Consider the following 14,243-nt stretch of genomic DNA (forward strand, 5'->3'; position numbering starts at 1 on the left):
CTTGAATGTGCGCAACTTAATATGTTGATCAAGCCATGCCTTCTTGCGTTCCTTCTGTACTTACTAATGATAGCCTACAAGGAAGCGGTCTTCTTCTAATTCCATGATCTGTGTGGGCCGTTCTTCCAAGGTCTCACAGTTCACCATCTCAGTCAAGGCTGTAATTCATAAACTGGGCATAATATACTCCATCGGCATGACTGCTTCAATTCCATAAACCAACCTGAATGGAATTTGTCCTGTTAACTTCTTGCAGGTCATCCTATATGCCCATAACACAACAAGTACGCGCCTATTCTAGTCATTCCTTTGCGTGTTGCATACCTTGCTTAATGCATGCTCTAAAATCTTATTAAAATCTTCCACCATGCCATTTGACTATGGATGATAGGGCGTACTCTTACGATGCTATACCTGCGCTGATTGTTTCATTAAAAAAATGCGTACCTCTATCACTAATCAAAATCTTAGGACAACCAAACCATGTTAAGACATATTCAAAGAGAAACTTCGTAGCAGTGGCAGTTCTACAGTCCCTCACTGGTTGCGTTTCCGCCCATTTGGTTAAATACTCTGTCGCAGTAATAATATACCGCATGCCCGTATTCTTTCCTGGTGGTTGTATGGGACCTATAAAATCAATGGTCCATTTCTCAAATACCTGCAATGAAACTTGGGGATTTAAAGGCAATTCATCCCTTCATGAAGGCTGCCCCGTCCTTTGGAAAGCATCGCACACCTTGCAATATGCCTTAGAATCCTTGTGTAATGTTGGCCACCATAACACAGCATGTAAAATCTTTTGCGCGGTCATTTTCCCTGCATAGAGACCTCCTGCCACTCCCCCATGGGCTTCAGTGAGGATACTCGAGTGTTCAAACTCTGGAACATACCTTCACAATATCTCATCCGAACCTATCCTAGGATGATTAAGGAGTAAAAGGGGTGTTGTAGGGTAGGAAGAAGTCCATTTCAATAAGGTTGGTTACTACCATGCAAATAAAATGTGGAAGTAGGAAATGATGCATGTTATTTGTAGTGAAAGTTTCCAAGAATTAGGAAACTGATAGAGAAATAGAAGATGAGGAAGCCAAATTAATACAAAAGTAACCTTTTTTGTAGAAGTATACAGATGTATTTCCAGTGGAGCTTCCTGGATTACCCCCTCATAGAGAGATAGGTTTCTCTATTGAACTAATACTTGGAGTTGCACCAACGTCTAAGGCTCCATATAGGATGAGCACCCCGAAATTGGTTGAGCGGAAATTGCAGCTGAAGGAAATGATTGACAAACGTTACATAAGGCCAAGTGTGTCCCGATTCGGAGCACTGATATTGTTTGTAAAGAAGAAAGATGGAACTCTTATATTATGCATTGATTATAGGTAGTTAAATAAGGTAACCATCAAGAATAGATACCCATTACCAAGGATTGATGATCTTTGTGTTTAGTTGAGAGGAGCAATAGATTTCTCCAAAATTGAATTGAAATTAGGCTACCATCAGATAATGATAAAAAAGGAAGACATACATAAAACTACTTTTAAGGCAATATATGGGCACTATAAGTTTGTGGTGGTACCCTTTGGGCTTACTAATTCCCCTACCACATTCATGTGCCTGATGAAAAATGTGTTACACCCTTATTTGGACAAGTGTTTCATTGTGTTTTTTGATGAAATATTGGTGTATTCAATGAAACAAGATGAACATGAGAATCATCTGGTTGTAGTGCTACAATTGTTGAGAGAGCATAAGCTCTATGAAAATCTAAGTGTGACTTGTTCCAGTCATAGATACATTACTTGGGGCATATTATCTCCAAGGAAGGAGTCCCATTAGATCTAGAAATGATCAAATCCATAATGGAGTGACCAAATCCAAAGAATGTGGACAAGGTTAGGTCATTCATGGGTTCAACAAGATATTATAGGAGATTTATTCAAAATTTTCCAAGGTTGTTCATCCCATTAAAACCTTGCATAGAAAAGGAAAAAGATTTGAGTGGACTACAAAATGTGAAAAAAACATTGAACAAATAAAAAATTGCTGATTAATGCAACAGTGTTGAGAATTACAAATATTAACAAGGATTACATGGTGTGTATAGATGCTAGCAAAGAGGGACTTAATGGAGTCTTAATGTAGGAAGGGAAAGTCATGTGCTATGAGTCTAGAAAGTTAAATGAGCATGAGGTGAATTATGTAATTTAGAATTGGCTGCCATCATTCAGGCCTTAAAGTGGTGTAAGCATTACCTCCTTTGCAAGAAATTTAAGCTCATGATAGACCATAGTGGGCTCAATATCTGTTTGGAAAACCGAAGTTGAATGCTAGGAAAGCAATATGGCTAGCCATGCTCAACAAATTTGACTTTGAAATTAAGTACATAAAAGGTAAAGAAAATTTTTTTTGTTGATGCTTTGAGTAGAATAATCCAAGTAAATCCCTTGGAAGCTATAAGTTATTACACGACATATCTGAAAGAAAGAGTCAAAATAACTCGACAACATGATGAAAAATATAAACAAGTGAAATAAATTTTGATGCAAAGTAGTGAGGGTGAAGAATATCACCTCGCCGAGGATGACCTAGTCAGGTTCAAAGGCAGAATTTGTGTGCCTAACAATGAGGAAATGAAAATATTAGTAATGAAATAGTTCCATGTTAAGCCTTATTCAAACCACCTAGAGTATCAAAATACCCTTACTAGCTTTAAAAAGCACTATTATTGGCCAAATTTGAAGAAGTGGTGGGTTTTGTGGCCAAATGTATAGAATTATAGTAGGTAAAGGCCAAATTCAAGCACCTGGTAGGATTTTTGCAGCCTATCCATATTCCTGAATGGAAGTGGATGGTAATTTCTATGCATTTCATCACAGTATTACCAAAAACATCGAAGTAGAATCATTCCATCATGGTAGTGGTGGATAAACTAAGCAAGGTAGCTAACTTCGTAGCACTCAAATCCACTAATTCCGCTAGTGACATAACATGTATTCATAAAGGAGATTCTCAAGCTACATGGCATCCCCAAGAATATCTTGTTAGACAAATATATTAGATTCACTTCTAGGTTTTGGAAGGAAATGATTGCAGGATTGGGAACATAATTGGCATGTAGTACAACCTACCATCCCCAAATAGATGGAAAAACATAGAGGATCAACAGAGACCTTAAGGACATGTAAGGATGTATGTGATGCATTATCCCAAGTATTCGGAAGAATATCTTCCACTTGTAGAATTTGCATACAATAATAGACACCAAGAACCCATAAACATGATTCCATTTGAGGCATTGTATTGTAGGAGGTGCAACACTCCTATTACATGGCATTGTTTGGTCAATAAGGTTCATGTAGAACCTGATATACTAAAGCACATGGAGAATCAAGTTTAGATCATAAATAAAAAATTAAAAGTGGTAGAGGATAGGTAAAAACGCTATGCATATCAACATAAAACACACAATGAGTTCCAAGTTGGGGAACATTCCTACCTGAGAATTAAACCCAAGAAGAGCTCCCTAAGGATTGAGACATGTACAAATTTTCTACCATGGTATTATGGGCCATTTGAGATCCTTGAGGGGACTAGACCAGTGGCATTTAAGATGGCTTGACCTCCATCAGTTAGAGTTCATGATGTTTTCCAATGTTTCTTTGCTTAAAAGATATGTACAGGATTTTAATCACATGATTGATTGGTTTGTGCTACAGGTGGAACCAAAGGGAGAGTTCCAAATAGAGCCAGTGTACATTTTAGATCAAAAGAGTCCCATGCTCTGAAATCAAGCCATAGAGAAAGTCAAGGTACAATGGAAGAACTTTGGGCCAGTGGAGGCCATTTGGGAAATGGTTGATGCCATAAATGTTACTTATACCTTATTTTTTTCTAGTTAAAGCAAGGGCGTATATGATTGTAAATACTATATATAGCTATGTATCTAAAGATCCATAAAAAAGTAGGCCATTTGTTTATTTCCCAGTGTTTCAGGTGGGAAGATGAACACCCAGGGCACTATTCCCTTCAGGGGGAGGGGACTGTTACAACCCCACCCATGGTTCTCTCATAAACTACATTGTAAATATTTTGCTAAATGCGAAATAAAAAAAGTAGGCATTGAGTCAAAGGACCATGGATTCCAAAGTTGGGGAGGAGGATTGCTTGCTTGGGATGTTGTGTTTTCTTATACTGTAGGAAACTTGAATGGGTTGGACAAGCATTAGAGAATGGATAGTGCATGGATTTAGTGAACTAGATCTTGTATTAAATGGGATGAAAAGGAAGTACACAGGTCGAAAACAACAACAATAAAAGAGTACAAAGAGCTATGAAGCGACTGCACATTGTAGGTCGACTAGGATGCAATAGTAAATAGAAAACAAAACGAGAGAGAGACCATTTGAGGGTAGAAAAAAAGGGAGGCACTCAAGCTCAGGAAAGGGGCAGATAGAGAAAGCATGGGAGTTTGAACATCCAAAGAGACCACTCAACATGTATCTGTGAAGAGAAGAGAAGAGATGGGGATTGGTTATCTATTCCCTGGAGGTCATGGGTTGAGATAGTATCCTTGGAGCCCTGTAACAACTTGGGGCCCTAGATGCTATGGGTTGAGACAAAGGTCTTTGGAGACCTGTAACATATTGCATCCCTTGAGCCTGTGGCTTTGGATGGAATCTTCAAAGTCCTGTAATAGCTTGGGGTCCTTGGAGGGTGTGGCTTGAGATAGGATCGTTGGAGCCCTGTAAGAACTTGGGTCCCTGGAGATTGTGGGTTAAGACAAGGTTGTCTATAGCCCTATAACAACTTGGGTCCTTGGAGGCTATGGGTTGGGATGGAATCTCTCGATCCCTATAATAGCTTGGGTCCCCTAGAGGTTGTGGGTTGAGATAAAAAACTCTAGATCCTTGCAATAGCTTGGGAAGAAGCCATCCTGAAGCAACACCAAAGGAAAACCTAGTTGATGACTTGTGGTCACCACACTATCATTGTAGTGGATTTTGGACTCCCTATAAGGGGGTGAATCACTATGTGTGTAGTTGGGGGTGATGTAGAGTACCTATGGACTCCCTGTATGACAAAGAAGTGGCAGTCAACTGGTGGGATTAAGGAAGGAGGGCCTCTGGAGTCCCTATTTTAGTTGGAAGATGGTATTCAAGTTCTCAAGCAAGCATCCCCCTCAAAATATGGAATCTAGGTCAGGCGTGACAACTGCAAGTAAGTTTGGCTTCAATTGTTTATGGTTGGGTGGAGAGTCCTTGTCCCATACTAAGATTCCCTACAATTTCAAAGATAAGTATTAGTGCATGCATCGTTACCTGTTGATGAATCATGACGCATTGTTGTTTGTGATGGTTCTATATTTAGGGTCTGTATTTGGGTTGTGTATGCTTAAGCATGTGGTTAAAAGTTTATGAAGATTTGTCATTGATAGAAGTGTTAATTTTTTCTGCGCGTGTGTTATATTTTGAATGAATGACACTGATGAATAGATCATACAATGTATTGAACTAGAAAAAATGTTGTGTGATTAACTTTCTGGTGTCAAACGTTGAACCTCTAATGCATAAATGTGTAAATAAACCACATGGAAATGAGGGCCATGCTATACTATTAAGATGAAAGTTACTTTGAATAAATGTTTAACTATGATGTAAGAAACACATAAGTAAATAATAGAGAAATAATAGGCCATGCTATAGGTTGTAGAAAATCCATAAGAACTTGTAATGAAACTGGTAAAATGTGTGATGGGAGACCTTTTTTATTAATATAAAAGATTGCATGCAAGATAATTTGCTTAGTAGGGTTTGCATTTGCTGGTATCAATTTATTGGCTCGATCTACAAGTTGTTGTACCACATGGTAGGCATTTCATTATTGTTGAGGGTCATTTCCCTTGGGCTCATCGAGCCCATAAGCCTTACCTAAATGGCACTCCAACCTTGCATTCTCAGTAGGCTAGATATCTTTTGCTAACATCCTAATACTGCTGGTTAGGCACTAGAATGCCTACATATCGCCATAGGGACACTTGTAGGCTCGACATGGATTTTGGCATTATTGGTGTTTGGAAAGATAGGTGGAGGCCTCCTAGGAGCCCACACTAAGCCCATGGTAAGTATTGGAAACATGAGTGCCTATGCTGCCATGCATAGAATTCCCTATTCGAAACAGGGAAGGAAAGAAAGCTAGGAACACATTGGAGAGTCCATCTCCCAAGCTCGAGAGATGTTGCACCACGACACACCTTAACAAGTCATTGAAATTGGCATGAATCTCTAGAGATGATCTAGAGTCTTGCCAGACCTCTGAGACAAATCCATGGTCGAAAAGATTGTCTCCACGAAGCTTGAGCAGTAAAAAAACTCGTGTTTGGGGAAATTGCAAAGCTCCCCATTTGTGATGTCGCATGAGGTAGGGCATAAGTCTCTTAGCCGAACCAAGGAAGAGAATGAAAATGATAAAAACTTGTTGTGGTGTAAAGGGATCAAGCCCTAAACTTATAAGGACAGATCAGGCAACCTAGTCCTTTTGCAGGCCAAAATCCCTAGCTGGGAAAGTCTTCCATTCACACGATTGATTTTTCCCCTTACATGATTGGTCACGATAATGTTACGTGGCCCGAAATAGTTACCCCAAAAGGTTTTGAAGGGAGGAAATGAGAAACAACTGGGATGAGACCAGTTGGGATGAGCTGGAAGCCACACCAGCCTAAGAGTTCCATGCTTGGCCAAAGGCAGACCCACCTAATAGGTCATCTTGTTAGGTTCACACCGGAGCATTGATATAGGGCATAGGTAGAAGGGAGCAGGGTGAGCAGTGCAGGGTGAAGCGGAAACATTTCCACATGTCCCAACGAGAAGCAAGGTCATGTGGGGGTGTGGCCCAATGAGTTAGATGTCCTCGACGCCTAGCTCGAAAGCATGAAAAGAAGGCATAAAGGGAAACTTATGGTAACATATGGTGGGATGATGTCATGAAGTTATGTGATAGGGATCGTGAGATGGTTGTAATGTTATTGGTCAGAGACTTGCCCACCTAGCAAGTCAACCTGACACGGTTCACCTGAAATTTCAATAGTAATTTTATTTTGAAATGCTGGAAGGTAGGCTAGTGGGATGACCTAAGTCACCCCACATGGTTGTACACACCCATTCAATTGGTGGAGGAGGGTCTCACTGGCCAAGTTAGCCCAATGACATGATCCTGAAAGGGATTAAGGGGGATAGTCATTGCACGCTCCAAGATGGAGGCTAGTGGGATGATGTGAGAGTGGACATGGTGGCTGAGGATAATTAGCACTATGGTCCAATGGGAAAAGTGGCCATACGACCTAATCATTCATGCAAGCTCAGGGAGTGAATCCCGATGAATAACAAAGGGATGTTATTAGGAATGCACTGAGAGGAACCGAATGGGACGATGTGGGATGGGTGCATTAGCCTTACATGTAATCCTGACAGAACTACCAATGGTGGGAGTGCAGACCCACAATCAAGTCAACCTGACACTGCGAGCCCAGAGACATATAGAGGTGCCTAAAGTGAGAGAATCTGGTTAGTATGACTTGGATAAAGTGAATTGGCATTGACAATGATTGGTGGAAAGACCAAGGGCTAATGAGGAGACAACAGAGGGGCTCACTTTCAAGGTAAGCTTAGAATAGAGAAGTCAATGGGTGGCCAAACACGGAGCTTGGGAGTTGTCGGGAGAGGGTGAGCGGTGTGACATGTCCTGTATGGACCCACCCAGAAGGTGTAGGCTAGTGTGGAGAGTGGAGGTCACTGGGTCTTCAAGAGGTATATTAAGTTGATAAATTTTCACACACACACACACACACACACACACACATATGTATGGGATTGATGAATCTGCAATTTTTTATTTATTTTTATTATATATAATTACCCCATTCCTCTAATGTAAAATCAGGGGTTGGGTATGTTACAAAGTTGTATCAAAGCATCCATATTTAGCATGGATTAGATGGGTTTCATCACAAGCAAGTGATGAATTTAAAATTTTTATTAAGTGTCTGTTTAAGTGTTAAAAGTCGGTTTGAACTATTGATTGCTGCTTTTCTGTTAAATTGGTGATAATGTGATTTGTTTGGTTGACAATAGCTCCACAAGAGTAGGATTAGGGCCATAAATATGTGTTTATTATTAATTATGAACTCATGATAAGTGTTGGATTGAATGATTGATACATATAATTTGTAAATGTGTTGTACACTAACAAGGTTGTTTTGTTACAGTAGAAACCTCCATGGTAGGCCCATGAATGCAAGTTCATGATCATAATTTTGTGTTTATTTATTATTTTGAAATGTTTAACAACATGTGTGATTGAAAACACACTACAATCACCTTAAAACAATGAGGACTGGAATGGTTGAGTACAGTTATGTCAATCACAGCATGGAAGTGATGGGTTGAGGGAAAATGAAGAAGAGAGATCAGTTGACCAAGGGGGAGGGAATCACTCCCCAGACTGGATAGACACCTTGAGAAGGATGAGGGTTATGGTGAGAAGCTTTAAGTCTGACAATGAGAAGTTAGTAAGGGCCCAAGAAATACAAGCAAAAATCAATGAAGTCATCCCGCAAAGTCTCTCAGTTTGGTAGAAGTAAAGGAAATCTAAAATGAGGGCCAGTCATAGATATAGGAGAAGCCTTCATGAGTCAGAAGAGAACATCAATGGAGCAAATGGTGGCAGGGCCAAAAGGAGGCACAAGCAAGGAAGTGAGGAAACTATGTCAAGAGGTGAGCCTTTGAGCACTCCAAGAGGAGGAACTAGCATGCAGGTGCATTATTCAAGCAAACGATCTAGCTCTTTTTCCCAGAGACACCACCATTCTCAATATCACCATCACCATCACTTAGAAAGAAAATAATAGGATCATAGACCTAAATAATTTAAGAATCTAAGCCACCCACAGTTGATGGGGATATGAAGAAACAAGGTTATGCAAAATCATGGCTGCTAGGAATGTAGATGTTTTTCAGAATACATGAATATGTTGAGAATATGAAAGGTATATTTTCCACCTGAATCTTAAATAGATAAGTTGATGTATGGTGGTAGGACTTTAAGAACATTAGAGAAATTTTTGAGAAGGAATCAACTTGGGATGAGTTTGAGAAGCTCTTAAGATAGGAATACTTGTCTGAGCGCTATTACGATAGTAAAGTAAAAGAGTTATATGAGCTCAAAATGGTTTAGTTAACCAATGATGAGTATGCCACCAAGTTTTTAGACCTATGGAGGTATGTACCATATATCAAGGATGAAAAAGGGAAAATTTAGAGATTTATGAGCAGACTTCCTATGGAATTCAGAGAGAAAATTTAGTTGCTGGAGCCCCAAACTCTAAAGGATGCCATCAAGAAGCTAGAATATTACTATGAGTAAAAAAATTGGAGGCCTGATATTAAAAGTAACTCACAGGTCAAAAACAACGCTATAAATAAGAAGAATTGGCCCACGAAAAACTTAGAAAGGAAAGAGGATAAGCACCTAGCTTAGATAAGGAAGTTTTAAAAAAAAGACAATGTTGTTATTAGTAAAAACATGCATAAAATGACATAACCACAACCCAAGTTCAAAGGCTGAGAGCCGCTAAAGTGTTGGATATGTGGTGGGAACTTTAGGAGGAGATACTGTCCACATCAGTAGGATGTCAAGAGGTGAGAACAGTGGGTGAAATAGCTCGGAGTATTCCAATAATTTACACAACACTGGACAACCGCCAAGACAATCACCAAGTATCGATCATTGAGATGGGAGGTAAGCTACAAGAGCAAGTCATTTCTATTTTAATTGATATAGGTTATAAATATAGTTATGTCATCCCAAAACTTGTTGAGAAATGTGGCTTGGGAAATTAATTGCATACAAAACCTTGGCTAGTTCAGTTGGAAACTGTGACAAAGAGAAGAACCAACCATTTGATAAGGTCGTGTGCATTTGAACTCAATGGCATGCCCACAAAATCCCATTTGAATGTATCACCATTGGGTGTGCATGGAATATTTTTGGGCATGGACTAGTTGTACTCACACTGGATCAAGGTAGATTTCTATGAAAAGGAAATTGAGTGCTTGGTTGAGCAAGGAGTAAAAAGAGTGTTGCAGGGAAGTAAGAATCCCATTTCAGTAAGGTTGGTTACTACCATGTAAGCCAAACATAGGAGCAGGAAAGGATGCATGTTATTTATAGTGCAAGTTTCGAAGAATGAGGAAACTGATAGAGAAATAGAAGATGATGAGGCTGAATTTCTACAAAAGTACCCTGTTCTGTGGAAGTACGTAGATTTTTTTCCAGTGGAGGTTCCCTGATTACCCCCTCACAAAGAGATAAATTTTTCTATTGAGTTGACATCTAGAGAAACAACATCTAAGGCTCCATATAAGATGAGGACCCCATAATTTGTTGAGCTGAAATTGCAGCTGCAGGAAATGCTTGAAAAAGGTTACATAAGGCCAAGTGTGTCCCCATGGGGGGAACCAATATTGTTTGTAAAGAATAAATATGGAACAATTACAGTATGAATTGATTCCTTGAATTTAAATATGGTAACCATCAAGAGTAAATACCCATGACCAAGGATTGATAATCTCTTTGATGAGTTGAGAGGAGCAAGAGTCTTCTCCAAAATTGACTTGAGGTCACGCTACCATAAGGTAAGGATCAAGGAGGAAGATATTCATAAAACCAATTTTAGGACAAGATATGGGAACTATGAGTTTATAGTGGTATCCTTTGGGATTACTAATTCCCCTACCACATGCATGTGCTTGATGAACAATGTTACGCCCTTATTTGGACAAGTTTTTCATTGTGCTTGTTGATGACATATTGGTGTATTCAAAGACGTAAGAATAGGATGAGAAGCATCTATTTGCAGTTCTAAAATTGTTGAGAGAGCATAATCTCTATGAAAAGCTAAGTAAGTCTGACTTATTTTAGTCGCAGATACATTACTTGGGGAATATTGTCTCCAAGGAAAGAGTCTCATTGGATCTAGAAAATATCAAAGCCATAATGGAGTGGCCAACTTCAAAGAATGTGGATGAGGTTAGGTAATTCATGGGATTGGAAGGCTATTACAAGGGATTTGTCCATAATTTCTCCAAGATAGGTCATCCCATTACAACCCTACAGAGACAAGGAAAAATATTTGAGTGGACTGCAAAATGTGTAGAAAGCTTTGAACAGTTAAAATAGTTACTCACCAATGCACCGGTGCTAAGAATTGTAGATCCTAACAAGGATTACATGGTGTGTATAGATGCCTGCAAAGAGGGACTTGGTTTAGTCTTAATGCAGGAAGGGTAAGTCGTATGCTATGAGTCCATAAAGTTAAATGAGCATGAGTTGAATTATGTAACTCGTGATTTAGAATAGGCTGCAACCATTCATGTCTTAAAGATGTGGAGGCATTACCTCCTTCACATGAAATTGATGCTCATGATAGACCATAATGGTTTCAAATATCTGTTTGGAAAACTGAAGTTGAATGCTAGTGAAGCAAGATGGTTGGCCATGCTCAATGAATTTGAATTTAAAATTAAGTAAATAAAATGTAAAGAAAACAAGGTTGCTAATGATTTGAGCAGAAGAATCTAAGTAAATCACTTGGTATATGTAATATCTTACACAACATATTTGAAGGAAAGAGTCCGAAGTGGTGGAAAACATATGAAAACTATCAACAAGTGAACAACATTTGCTGCAAAGCGATGGTGATGAAGAATATCACCTCACTGAGGATGTCCTAGTCAGGTTGAAAGTCAAATTTTATGTGCATGATAATGAGGAAATGAAAATATTAATAATGAAATAGTTTTATGTCAAACCTTATGTTGGCTTAAGGGGGCCTGAACTTGTTCGTGCCAACCAAGAAAACCCTCAAATGTTGGCCCTTTCGGTAACAACCTGCGTAGCGTAGGTTGCAGTATCACCCAAGGTAGTATAGAGGGATGTTAGAACAAAGTTTCTACATCCAGGGATATGTGATAAGTGGTTTCTAAGTCTGCACAACTTTAGATCTACCTTCACGCAGATCGATATATTCCTAGGGCTTGTCACTGTATCTAAGTCAAAATGGCTTCCAAACCTTCGCAAAGGGCCACGATTCGTGTTTGCAGACCTTAACTAGATGGTTTATCTAATTTTGCACATAAATAAACAACCCTATATCTGAGTTTGTGCTGATATATCCAATTCATTAGAAAACATAGCAGAATTAACTATTATCTTCATGGAACAATATAACTACTTAAATCATGCATTAATGAGACAGATTCAGTGACTTCACACAACATTCATTCATTATTTCATAAATGCATATCATTAAGTGACAAAATATAATATAAACGAATTAAACATAAATACACAATAATTCTTCAAAAGTCGTCTTTATTGATCTTCAATGTTCAGATTACAGACTCTTCTACCCTTTGCACTTAGCTGCAGGGGTCCATGCACTCAGCTGTAGGAGCCTTCCCTTCTTCACCTAAGCACAGGAAGTAGAGCCTTCCTACCTTAGCACTTGCCTAAGACAACAAAAACCTTTCAGCATACCCAATTCTCTATCAAAAGTTATTTCTAAGACTCGCTATGACTCAACTATTTATAGCTTTCCTTCATACAATACCATGGTCCGCGGACCATGGGAGAATCTTAAAACCAACAAAAAACAAGGGATAAGACCCTTTTGACTCCTATTTATCTACGCGCTCCGCATCCACATATTCCGGAGAATTTTGCATTCTTTTTACAATTTTTTTACAAAATTTGGTTAAATTAAGCCAAAACTAACCCTAGGGACCCTATCCCAACAAGCCTCAAACACAAAGATTGTGACTCATCCTCGAGTCACTCAGTTGGCACCATGAACTTGTTGCAAAGACCACACAGCTCAACCTGCATCACTGCAACTTCAAAAACGATATGTGTCGTTTCCCTTTGTACCTCTTCAACTAATTTATCTGTTGTTGGTCCTTCTACTACAAGGTGCATCGTCATCCGCATTTTATGTAGCCCCTTGAGCTTCTCCTGAAGTGATAGAGTAAGCTGATAAGCTTCCTCTAACCATGGCTGCAATCTGGCCTTCAGCAAGGTATATTTCCTTTGCAAGTCCTCCTCTTGTGTTAGCAACTACATTCCCTCCTGTAACTTTGCTAGGTGCTGTGTTGGTGCCAAAGTGTGCACAGTTGCTTGGATCTCATCCTATTGTCGCTGCGTTTCTCTAACATCTGTGTCTAGCTTCTGCAATTTCGGGTCCTCCTGCAAATTCGTCCATAATTCCATCACGACATCAAACATTGAGGAGAAGTCATTGACTGTAGTATCTAATGTATTCATTCCCTCCTTGATTGCTGCTCCGCGCTGCTCCCAAACCTCTAGCCGAGTCATTGGCTACAACTTCAATTGCAACTCTGCTATCTTCATCTAGAAATCAAAGGTCACCCTACCAACTTCCTCCTTTGACACAAGTACTGTAGCAGCCAATTTCCTCACTTTGGCTGAGGCCTCTACATCATCTGGTATGTTTAGTTCAGGAACTGACTTTCAGGCCTACTCAATTGTTGTTTCTAGGATCGGTCGTCGTGTCTGCATTTCTTCCTTTTCCTTCAGCGCTTAAGTTTTCTCTACAAATAACTATTCTTTGTTGACCTTAAACTCACTGACGATGGTGAGGGTGCACTATTCCATGATCCTCAAATCTTATGACACCCCCTGACGTAGTGCATCGAGGGTTTGGAGTGGCAACATGGCCAAATTCAGCCCCATGTCATTTACTGTATTAATTAGAGTGTGATTCTCTTTTGATTCTGCGCAAACAGACTCCTCTAGTAATGGAATGACTCTGAGGTCCAGAGTTTGTTCTAGCTTCGCCACTGTGCTACTGCCCTATGTTAATCTCACTTGCACTCTACTCACTTTTTCGATGCCTGCGTGGATCCTGTTCACCTAGATCTACAGCTCAAGTAGATCATTTTGGATGCTCCCCAGCATATGCATATATTGCTTCTCAAATTGTTGCAGCACCTACATTGTCGCGTCCCGCACTTTGTCTCTGATCTCATCGAGATTGCCTTCTGTCAGCACCATGGGATCAATATGTGTCTGCTTATCATACTTATTCTTTTTTTATTGTCCACCTATCTGCTTCTGCCCATGTCTCTTCAGGATGAAAGGAGTTCTCTGCTACTCATCACTGCCTC

Source organism: Pinus tabuliformis, chromosome 4_1 (assembly GCF_031772625.1).
Source record: "Pinus tabuliformis cultivar Carrire ecotype Pingquan chromosome 4_1, CPIR1, whole genome shotgun sequence".
In the NCBI taxonomy this organism is placed as follows: Eukaryota; Viridiplantae; Streptophyta; class Pinopsida; order Pinales; family Pinaceae; genus Pinus; species Pinus tabuliformis.